The sequence below is a fragment of the Aotus nancymaae genome, unplaced genomic scaffold (genome assembly GCF_030222135.1).
Source record: "Aotus nancymaae isolate 86718 unplaced genomic scaffold, 86718_ANA_hifiasm-v0.15.2.pri h1tg000030l, whole genome shotgun sequence".
In the NCBI taxonomy this organism is placed as follows: domain Eukaryota; kingdom Metazoa; phylum Chordata; class Mammalia; order Primates; family Aotidae; genus Aotus; species Aotus nancymaae.
In genome coordinates, this window is record NW_026988443.1 from 326,660 (window position 1) to 354,470 (window position 27,811).

The following is a 27,811-nucleotide window of genomic DNA, read 5'->3' on the forward strand; positions in this document are numbered from 1 at the left end:
ACTCCTGGGTGTTCATTGGAGCCGCCATATGCTCGTCACCGCCCCCTCCCGCCCCTTCATGCTACGCTCTGAGGCCGCCTACTAGCAAGGTAGGTGGCCCGGCCTGGAGAGCCGTCAAGGGCGCCTTGGAGAGTGACCCTCGGACCCGCCGCCGCCGCCATTTTCCGGCCGTCCCAGCCCCGCCCCGAGGAGAAACCCGCCGGGTGCTGTTAGAATCTTACGCGTTGTTCACTTGTTTTAAGAAGCGGGAACGCTAGCCGCATTCTCAATGAGAGTGTAGGGTGGGGGCGGAGCTCTGCATGTCTCTGCAGAAGCTGGGGGCTCCCGGTGAAACCGCCACTGCAGAATTATAACTGAGACAGTGAAAGAGATCTGATCTAACCAGTTTCATCTTGCTTCTGTCCTCGTTCATTCCTGGGCATAGGCTAAACTAACTTTGGGAGGAATTTAGTTTATAGTTTAAAACAAAGAGGAAAACAGCCCTTTCCCAAAACCAATCTCCTTGCCTGGAGACTAGACTGCCTTTGTAGAACTAATAAATTAGCCACAAGATTAGAAATTACGGTTTAGGAGTCATGCAGCTGGAGGCTACAAGATTCTGACCCTCCCTAAACTACTCCTAAGATCTGTACGTGAGATATTCTGCTGACCCTGCATTTGATGGATCAGCTGGCACCACCCAGATCAATAAACTGGTTAGTCTGAACTTGTGGCCCCCACCCAGGAACCCACGAACCAAATCAGTGCAAGAGGACAGCTTCAGTTCCCTATGAATTCATCTCCAACCCAACCAGTCAGCAGTCTGGACTCACTGGCCTTCCCCCACCCACCACATTATCCTTAAACACATTATCCTCTGATCCCCGAATGCGCAGGGAGACTGATTTGAGTAATGATGAAACTCCAGCCTCCCTCACAGCGGGCTCTGCGTCGGTTACTCTTTATTGCAGTTCCTCTGTCTTGAAAAATCAGTTGTCTAGGTACTGGGCAAGGTGGACCAATTGTATGGTTACAAATTTGGGGGTTCGTCTGGGATAGCCCTTGCAGCTACCTGCCCAGGATTCGGTAGCCCCCTTCTGGCGACAGATCCAGAAGCCAGCCCAAGCAGCCACATAGTTATCTTGGACTAGGGGCTGACTCTGGCACCGTCTCTGCTAGTGGGGAACTGCTGACCCAATGTGCATGGACTTAATTGTAATGGAGAATGGTCGTGGGATGACATCCCTTAACTGTAGCCATATCTCGGGGTGTCTGTCTGTTGCTCCATGGTGGGGTGCTGGAGCCAGGTCATAGAGTGTCTGTAGCTTATAGCCCCATCACGGGGTGTCAGGTAGTGCGTATCCTAGGTGCTGCCAATGCCTCCTTCCTTCTCCCGACTGTTTCTGTAGCCACATGGTGGGGTGTCTATAGCTCCACCATGGGGTGTCTGTCGCAGTTTGGCTCCTGGGGCGTCTCAGTTGGCTCTGCCTAAGTAGGAAGAGTCTTGGTTCATGAGACTTGTCAATCAGGAAGATTTCTGGGAGATTTGTCAGATGGAGAATAGGAGGATAGTTTAGAAGGGATAGTCTTGGAGTTCTTGGTTAGGGATCTTAATTTGGAAGACCTTCTGTCTTGTCTTTGTGTGTGTGTTTGTATATATGGAGGGGATCTCTGAAGGAGTTGCTGACAGAAGTCCAGCAGGCCTACCTTGGAGAATACTCCTTATTTATCTGGTAACATTCGGTGAGCTCTGAAAGCAGTTTAACAGGCCTGATTTGGGATGACTGCTCTTCGTCTTGCCCAGAGACCACCCATTGAATTCTCAGTCTGAGGTCACCCCTCCCCACTTTGAGTGTATCAAAGATGGCAGGGACCAACAGCAAAAATTTGAGCCTTGACAAGTCGATGTTGGGTGCTGAATGAGGTGACTAGTGTCTGTTTTGTTATGTGTATTTTGCTCTGGTTGGGATGAAAAATGTTAATTCAGCTCCCCATGCAGCCCATTGGGGAGCATCTTGCAAAACTGAGAATCTTTTTATGGTTCCATAAAACAGAAAAAGGTGATTTTCTTTTGTAAAATGGTTTGACCCCCACAGCTATGGCACAGCGAGAAAGATCATCTGTTTTTCCGGAAGCTGCAGAGAAAGGGAACCTGGAAACCTAGTATGCTGACAGAAAGGGTAAGAAATTCTTACCACCCAAGTTTCTGCTTTCTCTCTCTCTGTGGGTGTAAATGGTAAATGTCACTGTTTGCCTCCTCTGCAAGGGTTTAATTAATAGAAAAAAAGTATCTGTGAGACTACTGTAGTAAATTTGGTGCACTTTGTGCTAAGAATTTATCTTTCTGTAGTGGAGAGAAGGGTATCAAAGGATAGAGCATGGGTTTAGGACCTCTGTAAGGTCACGTTTCAAGCCATCCCTGCAGGCTGGTTGGTTACAAACTTTGCTGCAGGTCCCTGAAATCCCAATACCAAATGAAATTTCTCTGTCTTGTTTTGTGTCCTTAAGAGCTTAACCTCATGACCATGTGGGGATACTTTCTCTTGGTCTCCACCATCCAAGGACAGGAAATTTGGGGTTCATGTCATAGCCCTAAAAATTATCTCAAGCAGTTAAAAGCCTTTGCAAGTTTGAAATCGGCTGCGCTAGACTTCTTCTGGGAAAAGCAATAGAAACTGCTCAATGCTGTGTAACTCAGTTAACTAAGGCTTTATCTTTTGACATTGTTGACCTGAGTTCAATTCTTGGCTTCAGGAATGATGCCTTTCTGGTTTGTCGTTTGTGTAACTTTACCATTTATTGAGGGAAAAATGACTAGTTTCTCATTTCCTGTTTTGACTGTCTTGGATTTTCCTTTCTCTGAACTACTCTTGGAGAGATTCTAAATCTTGTAAAAACAAACAAAAAACAAGAACAACAACAACAAAAAAAAAACCTGCTTACCATCTCTTTGAAACACCTTAGGTGTTCGTGGTTAAATTATAACCTTAGTTAAAACTTATAAATTTCATGTGGAAAGTTCCTATGGTAGAATTCAGAAGCCAGAAATATTGGCTGTCCTGGCTAGAGTCTGGTAATAAGAGATTTAAAAGGATTTTTTCTCAGAAAAAAGAGCTCTATAGTTAAAATCAGCTTAATACCTCTCTCTCTCTCTCTCTCTCTCTCTCTCTCTCTCTATCTATGTATCTATCTGTCTGTCTTATCAATCTACCTAGATATCTCCCCAAGCTGTACAAATATTTAAAAGGGCTTTATGTTTTTTCTCTTCTTGGATCTTATTTTTCTGAAGAATAAAGAGGATTTTTTTCTTCTCTGTCAACTCAATTGTTTTTCTCCATTTTATGTTCTTGCCACTCGATGTCAGCATGAGAGAACCTAGGATAAATTCTAACAGCCTGGGACTCCTGGGAAAAAGCAGAGGAGGCACCAGAAACCTGTTTTTCTCTATTATTAGTATACAAAATGTCATTAAAAATCATAAAAATGGGCCGGGCGCAGTAGCTCACTTCTGTAACCCCAGCACTCTGGGAGGTCAAGGTGGGTGAATCACCTGAGGTCAGGAGTTCATAACCAGCCTGGCTAACATGGTGAAACCCCATCTCTACTAAAAATGCCAAAATTAACCGCGCTTGATGGCGCACACCTGTAATCCCAGCTACTCAGGAGGAGACTGAGGCAGGAGAATTGCTCCAATCCAGGAGGCAGAGGTTGCAGTGAGCCAAGATCACGCCACTGCATCCCAGTCTGGGCGACAGAGTGAGTCTCTGTCTCAAAAAAAAAAAAAATTATAAAAATGTGTTGGATACGTCTCATAATGAGACAGGTAGAACTGATCATTCTTTTCAATTAGTATTATTAGTTGAATATCATTAGGCTACAAAATACAGAGTTGATCATCAAATCTCTTATTTTTCTTTTTTATTGAGATAACACTAAGAAACTTACATAATTAAGTAGTTGGTAATGAAGGATGGTTCTTTAAATTTTGTGTGTGGATGCCATATTGTTCTGTTGTCAACTTAGTCAAGCTAGGTATTTCCCAGAATTATCTTCCATATATAGAGTTGGCTAAAGAGAAATTTGTTTGGGAAGCAGAAGTGAAACAGAGCCGTTATACTTTTTGAAACTCTGCAGTCAGATGGAGTGTTAGATAAAGGCAGAGGCAACTGGTGCATTCCAGCTTGTACTGACTTCTCTGCTTTACTTTTGGGACTTCTTCCTGTATTACGGGCCTAATGACCAGCAAGGGCCCCAGACCTACAGAGGCAACAGCTTCTCCAACTTTTCTATGACTTTCCAATTCCTTGTCCTCAACTCAGGGAGTCAGTTGGGCTTCACTTGGGTTCTCTCTTCCTATGCTGCAAAATGGAAACTCTCCAGGCAGTCAAGGGGGTACATAGATTCATTACCACAATTATGCAATTAAACATTATGATACCATCAGTCGGAAAAGTTCCCTGTACCCCTTTGCAGCCAGTCCCTTTCCCCAACCCCTGGCCTTTGACAGCCATAATCTGCTTTCTATCACTATAATTTTGCCTTTTCCAGGATTTCATATGAATGAAATCATATAGTATGTTGTATCTGGCTTCTTTCCATTAGTGTAAAGCTTTTGAGATTCATCTATTTTGTTGTATCAGTAGTTTGTTGCTTAGTATCCCATTGTATGAATATACTGACATTTGTTTATCCATTTGATGGACATTTGGATTGTTTCCAGGTTGAGCTGCTGTGAATATTTGCATGACTCCTCCAGGTAAATACCCAGAAAAGGAATTGCTAGGTTGTTTGGTAAGTATTTCATCTTTTAAGAAATTGGTAACCTGCTTCCAAAGTAGTTGTACCATTTTGTATTCCCACCAGCAGTGTATGAGAGTTCTGCTCATTCTGCATCCTTGCCATTACTCCATATTGTCAGTCTTTTCATTTTTATTTTTATTTATTTATGAGACGGAGTTTCGCTCTTGTTGCCCTGGCTGGAGTGCAATGGCCGATCTCGGCTCACTGCAACCTCCGCCTCCTGGGTTCATGCGATTCTCCTGCCTCAGCCTCCCAAGTAGCTGGGATTACAGGCACCCACCACCACTCCCCACTAATTTTTAGTATTTTTAGTAGAGACAAGGCTTCACCATGTTGGCCAGGCTGGTCTTGGACTCCTTACCTCAAGTGATCCACCCTCCTCAGCCTCTCAAAGTGCTGCAATTACGGGTATGAGCCTCCATACCCAGCCTTAAAGTAATATTTCATAGCGGGTTTTGGTTTTGGTTTTGGGTTCTTTTTGTTTGTTTGTTTGTTTGTTTTTGAGACAGTCTTGCTCTTTTGCCCAAGCTGGACTGCAATGGTGCAATCTCAACTCACTGCAACTTCTGCCTCCCAGGTTCAAGAAATTCTCCCACCTCAGCCTCCCAAGTAGCTGGGATTATAGGCATGTGCCACCACGCCCAGCTAATTTTTATATTTTTGGTAGAGACAGGGTTTTGCCATGTTGGCCAGTCTGGTCTCAAACTTCTGACCTCAGGTAATCCACCCACCTCAGCCTCCCAAAGTGTTGGGATTACTGGCGTGAGCCACCACGCCCGGCCTCATTGTGGCTTTAATTTGTACTTCCTTGTTGAGTAGTCTTCTTAAGCATTTTTTCATGTGTTTATTGACCGTTTGTATCTTCTTTTATGACTTGTCTTTTGAAATATTTTGCCCATTTTTAAATATAAAAAATTATATTTTGTTATTTAAGTTGTTTATATATTCTGGATATAAGCCCTTTGTTCAGTTAGGTTTTGAAAATATTTTCTCCAATTCTGGGCTTGCCTTTTCATTCTCTTAATTTTGTCTGAAGAATACAAGTATTTTATTTTGATTATGTCCAGTGAATCAAAACAATTTTTTTTTTTTTTTTTTTGAGACGGAGTTTCGCTCTTGTTACCCAGGCTGGAGTGCAATGGCGCCATCTCGGCTCACTGCAACCTCCGCCCCCTGGGTTCAGGCAATTCTCCTGTCTCAGCCTCCCGAGTAGCTGGGACTACAGGTATGCGCCACCACGCCCAGCTAATTTTTGTATTTTTAGTAGAGACGGGGTTTCACTTTGTTGACCAGGATGGTCTCGATCTCTTGACCTCGTGATCCACCCGCCTCGACCTCCCAAAGTGCTGGGATTATAGGCGTGAGCCACTGTGCCCGGCAACAAATTTTTTTTTTTAATTTTTTGAGATGGAGTCTCGCTCTGTCACCCAGGCTGGAGTGCAGTGGTACAGTCTCAGCTCACTGCAACCTCCTCCTCCCTGGTTCAAGCGATTCTCCATCCTCAGCCTCCCAAGTAGCTAGGACTACAGGTATGTGCCACCATGCCCAGCTAATTTTTGTATTTTTAGTAGAGACAGGGTTTCACCATGTTGTCCAGGATGGTCTTGATCTCTTGACCTCATGATCCGCCTACCTCAGCCTCTCAAAGTGCTGGGATTTTATAGGCATGAGCCATCATGCCCGGCCCCCCAAAAAATTTTTATGATTTGTATTCTGTTTAAGAAATCTTTGCTTATTCAAACTTCACAAGGTCTATGTTTTCCTTTAGAAATTTTATGGGTTTTTTTTACACTTATATCAATAATACTTTTTTTTTTTTTTTTTGAGATGGAGTCTTGCTCTATCACCCAGGCTGGAGTGCAGGGGCACAGTCTTGGCTCACCGTAACCTCTGCCTCCCAGGTTCAAGCATTTCTCCTACTTCAGCCTCCCGAGCACCTGGGACTAAAGTCAGTTGCCACCACACCCAGCTAATTTTTTTTGTATTTTTAGTAGAGACGGGTTTTCACCATGTTAGCCAGGATGGTCTCAATCTTCTGACCTTGTGATCCGCCTACCTCAGCATCCCAAAATGCTGGGATTATAGGCACGAGCCACCGTGCCTGGCCTCAGTGATACATATTGAGCTAACTTTTATATATGATATTAGGTAAGGATTGGGGTTCATTTTTTCCCCATATAGATATCAAGTTGCTGTAGCACAATTTGTTGAAAAGATTATCCTTTTCCCCCCATTATAAAGGGCTTTGTTGAAACCCAGTTCACCATATATGTGTGTGCCTACTTCTAGACTCTTGTTTCATTGATCTAGGTCTGCACTTATGCCAATTTCACATTATCTTGATTAGTGTAGCTATAAAGTAAGTACTGAAATCAGTTAAATATACGTCCTCCAACTTGGTTGTTTTTTGCAACATTTTTTGGCTGTTCTAAGTCCCTTGCTTTCCCATAGAAATTTTAGAATCACCTTGTCATTTCTACCCCCAAAAAATGCCTGATTGGATTTTGATTGGGACTGCATTGAATCTTTAGATTAATTTGGGGAGAATTGATGTCTTAGCAATATGGAATCTTCTCAACTCATGAACATAGCATATCTCTTATTTATTTATTTACTCCTGCATTTAACTTTTCTCAGCCATGTTTTTTAACTTTAGTGTAGAGGTCTTGCGTGTATTTTGTCTAATTTTTCCTTAAGTGTTTTTCTGATTTTTGTGCTGTTGCAAGTGGTATTTAAAATTTTTCAATTTCCAATTCTTCAATGCTAGTATATAGAAATACAATAGTTTTTATGTTGACTTTGTATCCCACAATCTATCTTTCTTTTTTTTTTTTGAGACAGGGTCTCACTCTGTTGCCCAGACTGGAGTGCAGTGGTGCAAGCCCGGTTCACCTCAACCTCTGCTTCCCAGGCTCAAGTGATTCTTCTGCCTCAGCCTCCTGAGTATCTGGGATTATACACCACTGTGTCTGGCTAATTTTTGTATTTTCAGTAGAGACAGGGTTTCACCATGTTGGCCAGGCTCGTCTCCATCTCTTGACCTCAAATGATCCACCCACCTCGGCCTCCCAAAGTGCTGGGATTACAGGCATGAGCCACTTCGCCCAGCCATCCCACAATCTTTCTATTAGTTCTAATAGCTTATTTTGATAAATTCCTTAGAGTTTTTTATATACACAATCATGTTTTCTGCAAATAAAGACAATTTTGCTTCTTCCTTTCCAATCTGTATGTATGAGTCCATTTTCTGTTACTGTAACAGAATACCTGAAGTTGGGTGATTTATTTAAAAAAAAAAGAAAAAGAAGGTGATGGTGACACTAAAAGCTTAGACTTCACCACTGTGCAGTATATTCATGTGACACACTGCACTTGTACTCCTTACATTTATACACATTTTTAAAGAGAAAAAAGAAAAAGGATTTGTTTCTTATAGTTATGGAGGCTCAGAAGTCCAAGGTCAAGGGGGCACATCTGATGAGAGCCTTCTTGCTGATGGGGACTCTCTACCGAGTCCTGAGGTGACCACAGGGTGTCCCATGGCGAGGGGGCTGAACATGCTAATGTGCTATGCCCAGGTCTCTCTCTTATAAAGCCACCAGTTTCACTCTGATGATAACTCATTAATTCATTAACCCTTTAATATATTGATCTATGAATTAATCTATTCATAGGGGTAGAACTCTCTTGATCCAGTCATCCCCAAAGGCCCTGCCTCTCAACACTGCCACACTGGTGATCAAGTTTCAACATGAGTTTTGGAGAGGACATTCAAGCCGTAGCACTGTGATTGTTTCTTTTTCTTGCTTTATTTCACTGACTAGAACTTTCGATACAATGTTGGATAGAAGTTGTGAGAGCAGACACCCTTTACTTGTTCCCAGTTTTAATGACAAAACATTCAAACTTTTACCCTTTTCCAATCATGTTCCTCTAATGTAGATCTACAACTCTGACCATCTCTCCTTCTAGGTAAAATGAGCAACCAGATGCACCACTCAAAGTTTTGCCTGCTCAGAAGATTTCCTTTGACTACTATTCTCAGGACCACCGTGAGTGGGGTTACAGCAATATGTGATGCAGAAACATCTATAACAAGGAACCAGACTTGAATTTTTTTTTCTTATTTTCTCAGGCAGGGTCTAACTGTCACCCAGGCTGGAATGCAGTGGCATGATCACCACTCACTTTAGCCTCAACCTTCCAGGCCCCAGTGATCCTCCCACTTCAGCCTCCCAAGTAGCTGGGATCACAGGTGCATGCCACCGTACCCAGCTATTATTTTTATTATTATTATTATTTTGTATAGATGGGATCTTACCATGTTGCTCAGGCTGTTCTCGAACTACTAGGCTCAAGCAGCCCTCCCGCCTCAGCCTCCCAAAATGCTGGGATTATAGATGTAAGCCTTGGCCAGCTGGTGTTAGAGGATTCCCCATGAGGCCGTAGATGTGGGTTGAGAGAGAACAGGCAATATAGCAGGAGTAGTTACTTGGAGAACTTGCTTCTGCATTTAGGACCTGCTCAGACCCAATCTCATTTATACCATTTCCATTTAATAGTGACTCCATTATTAAGTAGATGGAGTGCACTCCCAACTTTCTGACTTGATGAGTCATATAATACCCAATTTATCATTAATAAATAATATTTAGGCTAAGCTCAGGACACTTGGTAATTTGGTAGCCCATAGCCACGGGCTTTAATGTCCACTAGGGCCAAGTGACATGCTAGAAGCTGTATCTCAAAAGGATAATAGTTTTCTGCAGAGGACAGTATTGCATTTCTTCTGATTTCATCTTAAGTCCTCTCTCTGGAGAGTGGGTATAAATTCTAGCCCTGTCCTGACTCCAAGGCTCCAGGAGAGGTGGCCATGGATGTTTGCAGTGCGCCATTGACAGGATATTTCATTATCTGGCAGATGGCCTAATTTTTAAGTGTCAGACCCATGACCAGGTGTCCGTCTCACAGGAAACTTGTTTATACTGGCAGACACCTGTGTGGCTCTTGTTTATTCCTACAAAGATAGCCACCTCACTGGAAGGAGAGTTGGGTTCAGGTGTGATGCTCAGGTGAGTTGCAGAGGAGGCAACACAGCAAAACACATGAAGTAACAAAAGCAATGTATTGCTTACAGATCCCAGAGAGAAGAGGGCCACACGCTTCTCAGGGCCAGTGAGGAGAGGAAAACTGGTCAGGACATGGGTGCTTAGATGGGTAGTGGGGAGTGAGAGAGAAAGCAAGGGGCTAACGTCTATATTGGATCCAGGGCATTACCAAAGCAGGTTTCCTGAGAGGAGTTTTGGGGGATTTTTGGTTTTGGGTTTGGGGATTTTTTTTTGAGACACAGTCTCACCCTATGGCCTAGGCTGGAAGGCAGTAGTGTGATCTCAACTCACTGCAACCTCTGCCTCATAGGTTCAAGCGATTCTCATGATTCAGCCTCACAAGTAGCTGGGATTACAGGTGCATGGCACCACACCCAGCTAATTTTTGTATTTTTAGGAGAGATGGGATTTTGCTGTATTGCCCAGGCTGGTCTTGAACTCCTGACCTCAGGTGATCCACCTGCCTCAGCCTCCCAAAGTGCTGGGATTACAGGCATGAGCCACCACGCTCAGCGGAGTTTTGGTTTTTTGAAACAAGGTCTCACTCTGTTGCCCAGGCTGTAGTGCAGTGGTGTGATCACAGCTCATTACACCCTCCACTTCTCAGGCTCAAGCAATCCTCCCACCTCAGCCTCCTAAATATCTGGGATCACAGAAGTGCGCCACCGTGCCTAGCTAATTTTAAAATTATTTTTGGTAAAGACAGGGTCTCACTATGTTGCCCAGGCTGTCTCGAACTCCTGGCCTTAAGTGATCCTCCCACCTCGACCTCTCACAGTGTTGGGATTACAGGCATGAGCCACTGCACCCAAAAGGAGTTCTAAGTGGTAAGTTTAGAACAAGCAGGCATAAGTACCATGGGTTCACACTGTGACTGAGAGGTAGTCACTGCAGCATGTCTGGGCAGTCCATGTGGGGTGAGGGGATTGGTGGAGCAAGTCGTATAGGTAGTATCTAGCTGTCCACAGGGAAATGGTCATCAGGAGGTGGTTGTATAAGGCAGGTATCTAGACTGATCACATTGAGGAACTAGAAGTAGGTGGAGAACTGGAAACTGGGTCAAGGATGACCGAGTCCTGTTTATTTTATTTTATTTTATTTTATTTTGAGATGGCATTTCATACTTGTTGCCAGACTGGAGTGTAATGGTGAGATCTCAGCTCACCACAACCTCTGCCTCCCGAGTTCAATCAATTCTCCCGCCTCAGCCTCCCAAGTAGCTGAGATTACAGGCATGCGCCACCATGCCTAGCTAATTTTGTATTTTTTAGTAGAGACAGGGTTTCTCCATGTTGGCCAGCTGGTCTCAAATTCAGGTGATCCCCCCATCTCAGCCTCCAAAAGCTGGGATTACAGGCGTGAGCCACCGTGCCCAGCCAAGTCCTGCCTTTTAAATGAGAAAGGCTAACCTATATTTAAAATGAATGCTGAGGCAGCATTCAGTTATAAAAATGTCGCCAGGTGCAGTGGCTCATCCTGTAAGCCCCACACTTTGAGAGGCCAAAGCTGGAGGATCACTTAAGCACAAGAGTGTGAGACCAGCCTGGGCAACATAGCAAGACATTGTCTGTACAAAAATAAATTTTTTAAGTGAGCCAGGCATGGAGGCACACACGCCTGTAGTCGCAGCTACGTGGGGGACTGAGGTGGGAGAATGGCTTGAGCCCAGGAGATCAAGGGTGCAGAGAGCCATGGTTGCACCACTGCAGTCCAGCCTGTTGAGATAGAGTGAGACCCTATCAGAAAAAGAAAAGAAAATACCCTGAGTCGCAAATGCATTGAATACACCTAACCTAGAGGACATCATAACTTAGCCCAGCTTACCTTAAACATGCCCAGAACACTTACATTGGCCTACAGTTGGGCAAAGTCATCTTTCTGTCCATACAGCCAACTGTAGAGTATTGGTCATCCAGCCTAGTGATCCTGTGGCTGGCAGAGCTGCAGTCGCTGCCGCTGCCCAGCATCACAAGAGAGCATCATACCACATATGACTCACGTAGGGAAAAATCAAAATCCAGCATTCAAAATACAGCTTCTACTGAATGCACATCGCTTTCACATCATTGGTGAAGCAAAAAAACTTAAGTTGAATCTTCATAAGTCAGGGACTTTCATGAAATTATCACCTTTTGTTCTGGGCCCCACTCAAAACTGATAGCCTTTTAAGTTATTCAGAAAATGGATCAGAGAAGAACAGTCAAATGTGGTATATGTTGCCTCCAAAATCCAAACCCACTGGACATTGTGCCTCTTTCTTAGTGGTAGTAGGGCCCAGTTCTACATGCCCCAGACCATAAGGCCCCCAGAAGTTTCACTGAATTTTTGTGGGATTTATTTCCCACCCTCTGGCACACATATGTCTCATCAAGGTGGCTAGAATAATTACTACTTCTAATCGGCATATTATCAACATATTAGACCAGTGCGATATCCTGTGGAGCAGAGAAGAGGTCTCTGCAAACTAAATGATGATAGATGACTGGGAGTTGATATAGTCCTGAGTTTGGATAATGAATAGGTATTGCTAGCCCTGTCAGCTCAGAGCAAACTGCTTTTGATGGTATTTACTAAAAATTACTGAGGAAAAAAGCATTCTTCAGGTCAATAGCTGCATACTTTGCTCCAAGGGATGCATTGATTTGCTTCATGAAGGAAGGCTCACGAATAGCAGCTGCAAATGGAGTCACAACCTAGTTGAGTTTATGATAATCCACATCATTATCTAGGATCCATTTTGGATCTGCACAGGCTAGAGAGCTAAATTGAATGGAAATCATCAGCTCTGTGTCTTTCAAATAATTGATTAGTGGTGGCACTAATCTCTGCAATCTCTCCAAGAATGCAGTGCTGCTTTTGACTTACTGCTTTTATAGGTAGAAGCTATTATATGGTTTATCTTCTTTCTTTGTTTTTTTTTTGAGATGGAGTCTCGTTCTGTCACCCAGACTGGAGTGCAATGGCACAATCTCAACTAACTGCAACCTCTGCCTCCCGAGTTCAAGCAATTTTCCTGCCTCAGCCTCCCGAGTAGCTGGGATTACAGGCACATGCCACCTGGCTAATTTTTGTATTTTTAGGAGAGATAGCGTTCTACCGTGTTGGCTAGGCTGGTCTCGAACTCCTGACCTCAAGTGATCTGCCCACTTTAGCCTCCCAGAATGCTGGGATTACAGGCATGAGCCACCGCTCCTGGCCTCTTTCCTTTTGTTTGAGACAGGGTCTCAGTCTGTTGCCCAGGCTGGAGTGTAGTGGTGCAATCACAGCTCAACTGCAGCCTCAGTTTATTTCTTTCAGCCTCTATTTTTCATTTTCTTTTCTAATTCAGCGTCATTTATATTGTCTCTGAAACTTAGCTTCCTTATCTGTGAAATACAGATGATGATGCCAGCCTTACTTGTGTTCAGGGGTTGTTGTAAAGCTCAAATGAGATTGTGTTAAAATACACTGAAAATTGTAGAACCCTCTACAGGGTGTAAGGAATAAATGCTAGAATTATTATTACCTCCTCCCATCTCCTCTTATATAGAAAACTGAGATTATAGTCCCCTTGTTACTCTTTCAATCTATGTTTTTTGTTGTTTTTGTTGTAAGTACTTGGAATCCACTCAAAGTAGTTTAAGTATAAATAGGGAATCAAATTTGAAAGATCCAGGAGTGTCTCAAGAAGCTCAAAATTCACGGGCAGGAAAGGCACTTACGTGTCATGAGGTGGTGGAAAATGAACTGAAAAGGTATTGGGAACTGTGGTCATGAGAGTGCGCCTCTCGCATCTCTGACTGCCAAGATGCTGGGAGCAGAGCAAGGCCCCCTGCTGCTGGGCTTTGAAATCTGTCACTGCATTTGCACTGAGATCACCCTTCCTGTGAGCTGCTCCCACCCGGTGACAGTGCAGCCCTGCCATACTAAGGCAGGCCTATTTCTGGGAGATGGGGGACTCCTCTGAGAGGTGGCTTTGGCTCAAGCAGGCCACATCAGCTCTGCCAAAGCTTTCTTAGAACTACACTACCTTTTAAGCTGGGCACTGTGATTGTGTGTAGTTACAGCTACTCACGAGGCTGAGGCAGGAGAATTCTTGAGCTAAGGAGTTTGAGGCCAGCCTGGACAACATAGGGAGACTGTCTCTGAAAAAAAGAGAAAGAATTACACTGTGTTCTAACACCTTAACCCATCCCTCCTCCCTTCCCGTCTCCTCGAAGGGGTTACACCTGTATTGCAGCTCTCCCAGGCTCTTTCCAGCTCCCTCCCATTCCCTTCACAAGTGTTTTCCCAGCACATCTCCTGTACATTTAGTCCTATCTGGGCATCTCGCAGAAGACTGGAACCTTAGGACAGGAACCTAAGTAATTCCTCTTTTGCAACTCCAAGTCTATGTGAACTCCTGCTTATTTTCTTTCTATTTTTCTACTTCCTTTCTGCTTGACTCTTCTTTCACCCAACCCCTGCCTAATCTCAGCTTTTCCATTTATATAAAGAAAAATGTCTGACCCACAGTTTCTAAATGTACAGATCCTTCCAGTTTGAGCACTAATTGACACTGATATCTTTGAATCCTCACTTTAAGCTCCCAAAAGAAAGAATCGAATGCCTTCACTTGGATTAGGAGCCCATCCCTGGTCCAGTTGTGGCAGTTATGGCCAAGGAGACAGGTCTCATGAAACAGTATTACTGAGATTCACATCTCAGCTGATGATCTGCCGTGTTTAATGAGAAAATGGAAACAAATCAGCTCAGGTGCGGTGACTTAACGCCTGTAATCCCAGCACTTTGGGAGGCCAAGGCAGGAGGATCACTTGAGCCCAGGAGTTTGAGACCAGCCAAGGCAACACGGCAAAACCCTGTCTCTACCAAAAATAATTTAAAAATTAGCCAGGCATGGTGGAGCACTCCTGTGATCCTAACTATTTGGGAGTCTGAGGTGGCAGGATCACTTGAGCCCAGGAGATTGAGGCAGTAGTGAGTTAGTGAACCATGATCTCCTCACTGCACTGGCCAATAGATTGAGACTCTGTCCCCGAAAAAAAAAGAAAAAAGAAAAGAAGAACGAAACAATTACACCAGAACCACTTCATTTTCCCATCACCAAATCTACCAACCTATACCTGGACACACACTGCCTTTGTTCCTTTTACGATGAAAGCCCACCAGATGAGTATGCTCCCTGGAGTGATTAGTTATTCCACAGTAGATAACTAATACAACCAGCTAACATAAGAAAGAAAAAGCAGACCAGGTGCACTGGCTCATGCCTGTAATCCCAGCACTTTGGGAAGCTAGGACAGATGGATTACTTGAGGCCAGGAGTTCAAGACCAGCCTGGCCAACATGGTGAAACCCAAAAATACAAAAAAATTAACCGGGTATGGTGGCACACATCTGTGGGAGGCTGAGGCATGAGAGTCACTTGAACCCGGTAGGTGGAGGTTGCAGTGAGCCAAGATCGCACCACTGTACTCTAGCCTGGGAGACAGAGTGAGACTCCATCTCAAAAATCAATCAATAAATAAAAATATTATATCCTGGGGAATGGCAGAGATTAATGCCACCTTAACAAAGTATGCAGCGGTAGTGGCCCCCCTCAAATCTCCACTTCATTCACACATCTGGACCCTACGAATTCAGGTATATCCTGAAGTGTGAAAGTAGACTACAACAAACAAATCAATAGCCCCAGTTGCAGCTGCTGTGACAGATGCGTCCATGCTAGAGTGGATTTACATAGTGTACACAGTGTAAGGTAACAGACCACTATCTGGCAAATGCACAATTTCCCATCCCCACCAAAAGGAAGATCAGAAACAGTAGATTCACTTGGAATGGATAAAAGTACATATTAGGCTGGGCGTGGTGGCTCATGCCTCTAATCCTAGCACTTTGGGAGGCCAAGGCAGGTGGATCACCTGTGGTTGGGAGTTCAAGACCAGTCTGACCAACATGGAGAAACCCCATCTCTACTGAAAATACAAAATTAGCCAGGCATGGTGGCACATGGCTGTAATCCCAGCTACTCAGGAGGCAGGAGAATTGCTTGAATCTGGGAGGCAGAGGTTGTGGTGAGCCGAGATCGCACCATTGCACTCCAGCCTGGGCAATAGAGTGAGACTCCATCTCAAAATAAATAAATAAATAAATAAGACATGAGAATTGTCTGAATAGTTCTTAGAACTTCATATTAGTTCCTATGTTGATGATATCACATGCCTCATGCTAATGAGGCCAGATGAGCAAGAAGTGTCAAGTACTTTGGGTGAGACACATACACTCTAGAAAGTGAGAAAAAAGTCCTATGATATACAAGAGCTTGCCTCATCAATGAACTTCTTAGGAATCCAGTGGTCTAGGCATGCTGAAACATTCTCTAAAGCAAGGAACAAATTACTGCAACTCATACCTACCACAGGGAAGAGGGAAGCTCAGCTTCTAGTAAGTCTATTCATGTTTTAGAGGCACCATATTCCACAACTGGGAATACAGCTTATCCTAATGCCAGGCAGCACAAGAGGCTGCCATCTTTGACTGCGGCCCAGAATAGGAGAGAGCTCTGCAGCAGGCCCAGTTGCTACAAAAGTGGCAGACCCTACAGTCTTGATGCTTCAATTGATCCTCATTATTTCCCTTCCTCTACTGTCCATTTTAGATTCCCCTCAACCTCAGAAAGCACCTCTGCTGAGCCTCTGGTCATCCCATTATATTATAGGTATCCAAAGTGGAGTTTCTAGCAAGCCCCAGTAGGAAAATCATAATAAAAGTCTTCAGGGTTCTGGAGCAAGACTATACTGTATGCAGCAGAGAATTAGGCATCTTTTGAAAATTAGCTCCTGGGCCGGGCACGGTGGCTCACGCCTGTAATCCCAGCAATTTGGGAGGCCAAGGCAGGTGGATCACCTGAGGTCAGGAGTTCAAGACCAGTCTGACCAATATGGTGAAACCCCATCTCTAAAAAAAATAAAAATAAACATACAAAAATAAAATTTAAAAATAAATAAATAAAAGAAAGAAAAATAGCTCCCAGAGGGCTACTAGACCCTGGCAGAGATGGAACACTTCACCAAGGGGCACCACGTGACCACGTGTCTAGAACTATTCGTTATTAGTTAGGTTCTACCTATCAAACTCACCAAGACAAAAAGTTAAGTGGGCCTAGCAGTAATCCACAGTAAGATGGTAGTGGTATGTCCAGAACTGGACATGAACAGAGCTACACAGGTGGCCTAGACACACATGTCACCTGCTAGTGTGGCACCAGTGCTTCTCCCTCAGCTCACGCCTGTGGCTGCATTGGGGGCAAAGTCCCTTTATGATCAGCTGACAAAAGGAAAGCTTTTGCTTTTTCTTGATTCACAGATGGGTCAGCCTGATATGTGGGTGCAAGCCAAAAATGAACTGTGACTACAGTATAGCCCACTATAGGCTGATCTTGAAAAGCAGTGGCAAGGGAAATCCCCGCAGTGGATCAATCCTCTCAGTGGAGCATCTGTTCATCCACTTTGTGTGGAAAGACATGTAGCCCAAGGGTACACTATATATTGATTGTTGGCTACTAGCAATTGCCTTGATGGGTTGATCAGGGACCTGGAAGGAGAAAGATTAGAAGATCAAGGACAAGGATGCCTGGGACAAAGGCATGTGGATGGACTATTTGAGTAGCTAGGAAGTGTCAAGAGGACCACCAGAGAGCATCCACCATGAGAGAAATACCAAACAACCAGCTAGACAGAATGATTTAGCCAATTTGATGTCAGCCAGATGCCGTCAGCCACCCCAGAACTGACACAATGGACATGTGAAGGAGCAGCTCTTGTGGCAGGGATGGGGACAAACACATGGACCAAATAGCATGGGCTGTCACTCACAAGGGCTGATGTAGCTACCACCACGGCTGAATGTCTAGCCTGCCAGCAACGCATCAGTGCTGATCCCCGGAAATGGCAGTAGCTCTCAAAGTGAGTAAGTAGCCACTTGATAATAAGTTGACTACAGTGGATCCCTTCCATCCTAGAAATGGCAGAAATTCATTTTGACTAGAATGGACACATTTTATCTTTTCTGCCTGCAGGGCCTCTGCCGACACCACTATCTGAGGTATGAGTGTTTTACCCCTGACATAGGATCCCACAAACATCGCATCAGACTCAATGGTCCATTTATTGCATAGCAAAGGAGGCGTGACAGTGGCATGTGACCATGGGATCACTGGTCCTGTCACATTCTGCACCACCCAGAAGATACTGGCTTGAACGAAGAGAAGAAATGAGCTGTTGAAGGCATAGCTGAGATGCCAGCTCAGAGACGATACCAAGTACAGAGGGGGTACCACCTTCCAGGGAACAATGTATACTCTTATCAACAACCAATACGGCGCTATGTCCCACTGGAAGGAATATATAGGTCCAGGAACCAAGGGGTAGAGGTAGGAGTGGCTCCACTTTATATTAGTCCCATTGGAGTATTTCTGTTACCACAACTCCTAAGCTTTGAGGTTTTAGGTTCTGGTTCCCAGTAAGGAAATGTTTCCATCAAGGGATACAGCAAAAGTATACCAAGGAACCAGTAGGCAAGAAGCTGGAGCCACCATCCTGGAAGGAGTAATGGACCCTGCCCACCAGGAAGAGATGGGGCTGCAGTTGCACAGTGGAAGCCAGAAAGACTATATCTTTGTACGCTCTTGCCCCTTGTTGATAGTCATTGCACGAGTACAGCAGCCATGACCTGAAAAGGGTATGGTGGCCAGGGGCTCGGCTGAGGTGCTTCCTGCAGGGAGGAGAATCTAAAATGGATAGAAGCCGGGCCAGGCACAGTGGCTCATGTCTGTAATCTCAGGACTTTGGGAGACTGAGGCAAGAGGATCACTTGAGGTCAGGAGTTTGAGACCAGCCTAACATGGTGAAACCCTGTCTCTACTAAAAAAAAAATTACAAAAATTAGCTGGGCGTAGTGGCGTGTGGCTGTAATCCCAGCTACTCAGGAGGCTCAGGCAGGAGAATAGATTGAACCTGGGAGGTAGAGGTTTCAGAGAGCCGAGATCGTGCCATTGCATTCCAGCCTGGGCGGCAGAGTGAGGCTCGATCTCAAAAAAATTAAAGTAAAATAAAATGGATAGAAGCCAGGTGCAGTGCCTCATGCCTGTAAAATCCTACCACTTTGGGAGCCTGAGGCAGGAGGATCACTCAAGCTCAGAAGTTCAAGATCAGACTGAGTAACATAGTGAGACCTCATCTCTTAAAACAATTTTTTTTAATTAGTTGGGTGTGGTGGCACACACCTGTAGTTGCAGCTACTTGGGTGATGGAGGCGAGAGGATCACTTGAGCTTGGGAAGTGGAGGCTGCAGTGAGCTGTGATCACACCACTGCACTCCAGCCTGGACAACAGAACAAGACTCTGTCTCTAAATAAATAAATAAAAGATAAAATGGATAAAAGAGGGAGATGGGGAGTATCAGTGAGACCTCAAGAACAGCTGCAGTGGAGGGGGCTGTGGTCATGTGATGAACCGTTAGTTTGTTCCAGAGAAAGAAGAGCTGCTCCCAGAACTTATCCAGAGGCGTGGATGTGAGTGGCACAAGGGGCTGTGAATGCCCTGATACACAATCCAGATTGAGGTTCCGCCTGATACACAATCCAAGACAGAGGCTCTGCCCCAGCTGCTGGGAGGATTGCTGGCTCAGCCCTCTTCAGGAAGGTCCCCCAAGTGAAGAGAACTTCCCCACCCAATGTCCTACCGCCCCTCTGGGGACAATATGCACCCAGTAACTGGCTGAAGCTGGGGTACAAGGGCCTGGCCCCTCAGCCCAATGGAGGATGGGGATATCTGAAGCTGGGACAGCCATGAGACTTTTCTAATGCTTCGGAACCCTCCATGGGTTCAGCTGAGGGGTGTGTCGAGACTGCTTTGCAGCCCAGCTTCTCTCACTGAGCAAGGCTGCTACCTTCCCTTCTCCTGTAGGTGCTGAACCTGAGAGCAACCCCAGTACACTCCTTGCATGCGAATCTCCATCTCAAAGTCAACCTCCATGGAGCTGGTCCTGAAACAGATTCTATCATGGAGCTCAATAGAGTATCCCTGTGCAGATAACCAGTGTTGGGAGTTAGAGCATGGACTCTCTCCAGCACGGTGCTGGAGCTCTCTACGCTCCCTCTCCAGCCATCCCTCATTGGTGTCCCTTAGCTGACACCCTGACGCCCTTGCCCTCTGTGTGTCCTTGTCATCGCCTGCAGGTTTCAGATCACAGGCTAGAGATCATGTCTCCTGGTTTGGGATCCGGCAGTGAGTTCGGAAGCACCTGTTTATCGTCTTAGCAGAGGCATGGTAGAAATCATTTCTCTTTCTTTTTTTTTTTTTTTGAGACGGAGTTTCACTCTTGTTACCCAGGCTGGAGTGCAATGGCGCGATCTCGGCTCACCGCAACCTCCGCCTCCTGGGTTCAGGCAATTCTCCTGCCTCAGCCTCCCGAGTAGCTGGGATTACAGGCATGCGCCACTATGCCCAGATAATTTTTTGTATTTTTAGTAGAGATGGGGTTTCACCATGTTGACCAGGATGGTCTCGATCTCTTGATCTCGTGATCCACCCGCCTCGGCCTCCCAAAGTGCTGGGATTACAGGCTTGAGCCACCGCACCCAGCCGAAATAATTTCTCTTTACAGTGAAGGGCAGGCATTGTGCAGCGGGCTAAGTGGGCCGGCTCAAAATTGCTCGTTGTTAGCTCTCATGTCTGTCTATGCCTTGGTGCCTTTCCCCGCAGGACTTGGAGAGTAAGCTATTTGAGTCTGATACAACCCCTGGGCTCTGACTATCAGGCCAACAGCAGCAAATAAGTGCCTTTCCTTCCCTTCAGAATGCATAGACAATCCAAAGCTCTATTCATCTATTATTCAGAATAAAAAGTGTCTACAATATTCGTCCCCTTACTCCTCAGTATGTGAGACTGTTCTTCACAGCAGGTAATTTCTTCCTAATTCATAACCTCAAAACTCCTCATGGAAGCATCTGTTTTTGTCATCAAGGAGGGGCTGTATGGGGAATTGCAAGGCCAAAGACAACTCGGGTCAACTCTTCTCAGGACCAGATCCGAGTCACCAGTGAGAACACACGTTCAGGCAGCCTCCACCAGTGCCCTGCCCTAGGAGCGAGGCTCCCTGCTTCATGTGGGCGAGAATTGCCCCTGTTTTCCCAGCAGGCAGTCGGGGGTCTCGAGCCTAGGGAGCAAAGTGAAGCACACTCTCCTGCTTCCTTCTTTCCCTGCAGTTGGTGAGTTTCTGGCTCAGCTTAGGTTAATATCATCTCTTCAGCCTGGCCCAGTTCACCACTATGGGAAGGAGCCCAGCAGCAGGGGCTGCCAGACCTGGAAATAGATCTGCTCATTGCAGTGTGGCAGGTGCAGAGGAACAGAGCCAGCTATAGCTGGAACAGAATATTAGGTCACAGAGATGCACAAACATGTATGAGCAAGTCGAGACCCAAGTACCAAGCTGTAGAGTTACTGCACCATAGCGACCCAGGCCAGGAGGCAAGGCAAGAGGGCAGTTCTTACAGAGAGCCCAAGAATGAGCCACCTTGACGGTGGGGGTGACCAGAAGCTGCATCTAGGAGTGTTGGCCCAGAGTCTCTGCATTCCTTCTGCTCAGGACCTAGAGAGGCCCATCTTAAATGCCACTATCTCCATGAGCTTTTGGAAACCTTACTGGTTTCCTTCCATGTTCAGGGAGCTCCACGGGAGTAACACTCCTGCCTTCTCTCCACCCCTCTATTACTTTGCCCCAGGGAAAATAAAAGATGACTGCTCAGATAGGTAGGTGGGGAGGGAAAACTAGTCCTGTGTAGGCCAACGGGCCCCTCCATCCCCTTGGGAGTGATGAGCCGCATGCAGGCTACAAAATCCCGCTGCTCTGGCTGATGGGGCTGCACTCCTGCAGGGCTGAGGGAGGCTTTCTCTGGTCCAAGGCTGCCATGGCTGGGCGGGTTAGCCTGCCTCCCGGTGGGATTTGCATTAATAGCTCACTTAGTTCACAGGTCTAAAGCCATGTCCTCCAGCCCAGCCCTCTAACATCATAAAAAGGATATTTGGGTTCCTGTTGCCACTCCTTCGTTTTATTTTCAGAGCCCTCAAACAGACCCCAGGTTTCCTGTCCCCTTCAATCTTGCCCTTCTTTGAGTCCCCATTGCATTTTGTGGTATATCTCTAGGATGACCTTTCATTTTTTCAGTAGTTACCTCCATATTTCCTTCCCATCCCCCTGCATTAAAAAAATTTTTTTTTTTAATTAAAAAACAAATTTTTATAAATGGGATCTTACTCTGTCACCCAGGCTGGAGTGCAGTGGTGCACTCATAGCTGCTGTAGCCTTAAACTCCTAGGCTCAAGCAATCTTCCTGCCTCTGCCTCCCAAGTAGCTGAGACCACAGGTGCACATGACCATGCCCAGCTAACTTTTTTTTTTTGTAGAGGTGGGGGTCTTACTTTATTGCCCAGGCTGGTCTCAAACTCCTGGCTTCAAGCAATTCTTCCACTTCGGCCTTCCAAAGTGCTAGGATTGCAGGTGTGAGCCACCATGCCCGGCCTCCTTCCCTTACTGAGAACTGAGAGAAGACCCTGGAGACAGAGGAGAAAACAATGGCAATGCCACGTGATGCATGTTTACTGGAGGATGGAGACAAGGCTCCGTCGGGGGCACCATTTCTGTAGGGAAGGTATGGGGCAGATTCACAAGCCCAGTGTCTGCTCCCTTTGTGGGAGACATGTTGTTTCAGCATCCATTCCTCCTTCTTTTAGGAAAAGTGCTTGAATTTCGTTTTCATGAAACCACCCACCTTGCTCTCATCCATGCCTTCTATTCCCAGTATTAGGGGTAGACAAGTCACTTAAGGCTGGGCCAATTAGGGTTCTGATTCTTGGTCAAATCAGAGTGAATCTTGAGTCATTTGTAAACTGCAAGGAAAGGGCTTGGTTTGTTTTCTGTTGAATACAGTGCTCTGAGAAAGCCGGAAATGAAGCTGCTCTCCTGCCACAGTGAGGGCAAGAGAGGGGCCTGGCTGGAAAATAGTGCCAACAATCAGGAGTGGAGCTGGAAGAGGGGGAGCAAGGAGCCCCAGACATCTCGGAAGCTCTGAATTCACCTCAGGATTTAACTTCTCTGCTGCTCGGCCAATAACTTCCTTTCTTCCATGACTAATAGAGTTGAGTTTTTAGTTTTTGCAACTAAAACAGCACTGACTAATACACTCTTAGGTAAGAGTAGAGCAAGAATTTCCAATATCTATTTTCTTCATCCTGAAATTTGGTGAGGATATCTAAGGTTCTTTTGTTTTTTAAAAAGAATTCTGTTGCAATGAAAAGTATCAAGCCATATTTCTCCATTTCTCCAAAATGTTTTAAGTGCATTATCTACGGGGCACAAACTTATCTCTGTAGGCCTTCTGCCATGGTGCTCTGTGCCACTTGATAAGGGGCTGGTATCTAGACTATATGAAGAACTCTTAAAACTCAGCCTGGTGCAGTGGATCATGCCTGTAATTCCAGCACTTTGGGAGGCCAAGGGGGCGGATCACCTGAGGCAAGGAGTTTGAGACCAGCCTGGTCAACATGTCAAAACTCCATCTCTACCAAAAATACAAAAATTAGCCGGGTGTGGTGACTCATGCAAAACTGAGGCAGGAGAATTGCTTGAACCCTGGAGTTGGAGGTTGCAGTGAGGCCAGATGGCACCACTGCACTGCACTCCATCCTGTGTGACAGAGTGAGACTCCATCTCAAAAACAAACAAACACAAACTCTTAAAACTCAACAATAAAAGACAAATAACCCAACTTAAAAATGAGAAAAGGGCCAAGTGTGGTGGTACCTCAACTTCTCAGCACTTTGGGAAGTTGAGGTGGGTAGATTGTTTGAGGTCAGGAGTTTGAGACCAGCCTGGGCAACATGGCAAAACCACATCTTTACAAAATACAGAAAAAAAAAATTTAGTTGGGTGTCGTGGTGTGCACCTGTAGTCCCAGCAACCCGGAGGCTGAGGTGGAAGGATCACTTGAGCCTAAGGAGATAGAGGCTGCAGTGAGCTGTGACCGTGCCACTGCACTCCAGCCTGGGCAACAGAGTAACACCCTGTCTCAAAGAATAATAAGAAAGAAAGAAAGAAAAATGGGAAAAGAATTTCTTCTTTCTTTCCTTTTTTTTATTTTGAGACAAGGTCTGGCTCTGTTGCCCAGGCTGGAGTGCAGTGGCATAATCTTGGCTCACTGCAACATCTGCCTCCTGGGTTCAAGCGATTCTCCTGCCTCAGCCTCCTGAGTAGCTGGGACTATAGGCATGTGCCACCACACCTGGCTAATTTTTGTATTTTTAGTAGAGACAGGGTTTCACCATGGGTTATGAACTCGTTTCTTCAAGTGATCCACCTGCCTCAGCCTCCCTAAGTGTTGGGATTACAGGTGTAAGCCATCAGGCCTTGCCTTGTTTTGTTTAGTTTTTTGAGACACAGTCTTGCTCTGTCGCCCAGGCTGGAGTGCAGTAGCTTGATTTTGGCTCACTGCAACCTCTGCCTCCTAGGTCCCAGCGATCCTCCTGCCTCAGCCTGCCAAGTATCTGAGACTACATACGAGGCACCACTGGCTATTTTTTTCTTTTTCTTTTTTATTTGTATTAGTGTTGGGGTTTCACCATGTTGGCCAGGCTGGTCTTGAACTACTGACCTCAAGTGATCTACCCACCTTGGACTCGCAAAGTGCTGGGATTACAGGAGTGAGCCACTGTGCCTGGCTTTTTTTTTTTTTTCAATAGAGATGAGTACAATGGACTTTAGGGTCTCGGGGGAAAGGGTGTGAGATAAAAGATAGTGTACACTGCTCAGCTGATGGGTACGCCAAAATCTCAGAAATCACCACTAAAGGACTTATTCATGTAACCAAACACCACCTGTTCCCCAGAAACCTATTGAAAAAAAGAAAAAAAGAAAAGAAAACTCACATAAGTAAATAAATAGAGGCCAGGTCTGGTGGCTCACGCCTGTAATCCCAACACTTTGGGAGGCCAAGGTGGGCAGATCACCTGAGGTCAGGAGTTCAAGACCAGCCTGACCAACATGGAGAAACTCTGTCTCTACTAATAATACAAAACTTAGCTGGGTGTGGTGGTACACACCTGTAATCCCAGCTACTTGGGAGGCTGAGGCAGGAGAATCGCTTAATTCTGGGGCAGGGGTGGGGGAGTGGAGGTTGCAGTGAGCCAAGATCTCACCATTGCACTCCATCCTGGGCAACAAGAGCGAAACACCATCTCAAAAATAAATAAATAAATAATATATAAATAGAGATGCGATCTGGCTGTGTTGCCCACGCTGGAGTGCAGTGGGTATTCACAGGTGTGATCACAGTGTACTGTAGCCTCAAGATTCTTGGTTTCCAGCAGTCCTCCCACCTCAACCTCCTACGTAGCTGGGGCTACAGGCTACAGCTAAATTACCCAGCTCCTCAGTCCTTCTTCATCTCTGATGGTGAATACGAGCATGGCAGCCCCCTCTCAGGAAGTCATAGATCTTCATGGCTGGGAGGGACTATAAAATCACCCACTTTGGCCCCTCATTTACATATAAGGCAACAGTCCTACAGAGAAGGCATGCCTTTTTAAGTCACACATTTGAGCAAATAAGTATCTCCTCACACATTTAAGATTGCTTTACATTTAAGATTACATCCTCCTCACACATTTAAGATTACATCCTTTTCTCTAGAGCTTTTCTTTTTTTTTTTGAGACAGAGTCTTGCTCTGTCACCAGGTGCCAGGCTGGACTCGTCTCACTGCAACCCCCGCCTCCTGGGATCAAACAATTCTCCTGCCTCAGCCTCCTGAGTAGCTGGGACTACAGATGCACACCACCAAGCCCAGGTAATTTTTATATTTTAGTAGAGATGGGGTTTCACTATGTTGGCCGAGATGGTCTCGATCTCTTGACCTCATGATCTGCCTGCCTCGGCCTCCCAAAGTGCTGGGATTATAGGCGTGAGCCACTGCGCCCAGCCTGAGCTTTTCTTTTCTTTTAACCTTTCATCCACTCAGAATGCTGATCTGGACCCTCTCCAATTTCTTAACATCTTTTTCTTTCTTTCTTTCTTTTTTTTTTTTTGGAGATGGAGGCTTGCTTTGTCACCCAGGCTGGAGTGAAGTGGCACAATCTCGGATCACTGTAACCTCTGCCTCCCAGGTTCAAGCGATTCTTCTGCCTCAGCATCTCAACTAGCTGGGATTACAGGCGCCCACCACCATGCCCAGCTAATTTTTGTATTTTTATTAAAGATGGGGTTTCACCATGTTGGCCAAGCTGGTCTTGAACTCCTGACCTCAAGTGATCCACCCACCTTGGCATCCCAAAGTGCTGGAATTACAGGCGTGAGCCACCGTGCCTGGCTCAACATCTTTCTTAAGTGGGCCCAAGGTTCGGAGGAGAAATGCACCATAGAGATATTTGTTAGATGTTGAACATGTGCTAGAGAAGGCATCTGTGATGGTTAATTTTATGTGTCAGTTGGACTGGGCCATGGGGTGCCCAGATATCTGGCTGAACATTACTCTGGGTGCATCTGTGAGGGTGTGGGTGGGATTGGCATTTATGCTGGTGGAGCATTTATGTTGGTGGAGTGAGTAAATCAGGCTGCCTCCCTAACGTGGGGGGTCCTCCTCCATCAGCTGAGGTCCTTAATAGAACAAAAGGCTGAGTTGGAGGGAGCTCCTCCTGCATGACTGACTTTCAGGTGGTGACATCAGCTTTCTTCCTGCCTTTGGACTTGAACTGCAACATCGGCTCTTCCTGGATCTTGAGCCTGCTGGCCTTCAGACTAGAACTCACCCTTGGCTCTCCTGGGTCTTGGCTTGCTGACTCACCCTGCAGAACTTGGGACTTGTCAGCCTCCACATTTGTATGAGCCAATTCCTTGTAATGTCTCTTTCTATATATATACATATATCTCCACATCCTATTGTTCCACTTCTCTGGAGAACCCTAAATAATATAGCATCATTCCAAGATCAGCAGAAATGTTAGTGCTTCTGAGGAATTACTGTAAATGGTACCTGAATAGCAGCACGTGCTGTCAGCCCCCGCTTTCTGTTGCCCGCTGTTGCCTGCTCCCTCCCCACCCTTTGGGTTGATTTCAGGATAGAGATATCCGGTGGGACTGGGATTGGGTGTGCAGTTACCCAGAACAGCCAAGATGTGTGCACGCTGTGTCCCAGGAGCATCAAGCACTGCTCAAGCTGCTTGGAAAAGAAAACAAAATCGGGAAACCGAGGAGTTGGGTGGGCAATGGAATGGAGCAGGAAGAAAGGAGCAAGGGTAGAAGAGAAGCAAAAGAATCCCTGAGACGGGGCCAGTGTAAACAAGGCTTCATTTATCTGCTGTTTGAGAGTGGGTGAGCCTGACTTCAAGGCCAATTTCTTTTCAAAGATAGGACACCGATTTTCTTCAAGAAGGCAGAGCTGGTGAGTGGCCTCATGCCATATCATCACAAAAAGGGGAAGGCTAGGGGAGAGAGAAGGGGCAGCCAGGGCCTCCAAGTGGTGTAGGCCTCACCCTTGTGCTCACATGTCCCAACCACCATGAGCAGTGCCATCCCTGAATCCCAGACCCCACGTGTAACCATCCTCTGCCTGGGCCATAGAAGGAAGCTCCAGGTCCTTTGCCACAGTTAAGGGAAATGGGCATGATCTAAGTTGGGCAAAAGAGAGTCATCCTGGTACCTTAAAAAGGAGCCTAGTGTGAGCCCCAGACTGCTGGGCCATCTTCACCACCTTTGGGAAGAGATGACCTGAGCAGACACACAAAGCAAAGAAGTGGAGAGAAACTGTCTTTGTGTCATTGTTTGAGTCCCTGGACCCAGCCAAGTCCCCCAGACTACCCTGAACTTTTCAGTTGTGGAAACCAATAAATTCCATTTA

General features: G+C 45.8%; 1 long non-coding RNA gene across 3 annotated transcripts; it reads left to right on the plus strand.

The window, feature by feature from the left end:
• The first annotated feature begins 1,486 nt into the window (after positions 1-1,486).
• Positions 1,487-27,811, plus strand: LOC110568442 (uncharacterized). 3 transcript variants are annotated; one of them, XR_010344790.1, is made up of 4 exons: positions 1,487-2,159; positions 4,700-4,770; positions 8,752-8,831; positions 25,656-27,811. It is a non-coding gene; the product is annotated as an uncharacterized LOC110568442 (long non-coding RNA). The 3 variants fall into 3 exon arrangements; XR_010344789.1 differs by lacking the exon at positions 25,656-27,811 and having other exon boundaries at positions 7,621-20,223; XR_002478730.2 differs by lacking the exon at positions 25,656-27,811 and having other exon boundaries at positions 8,752-20,223.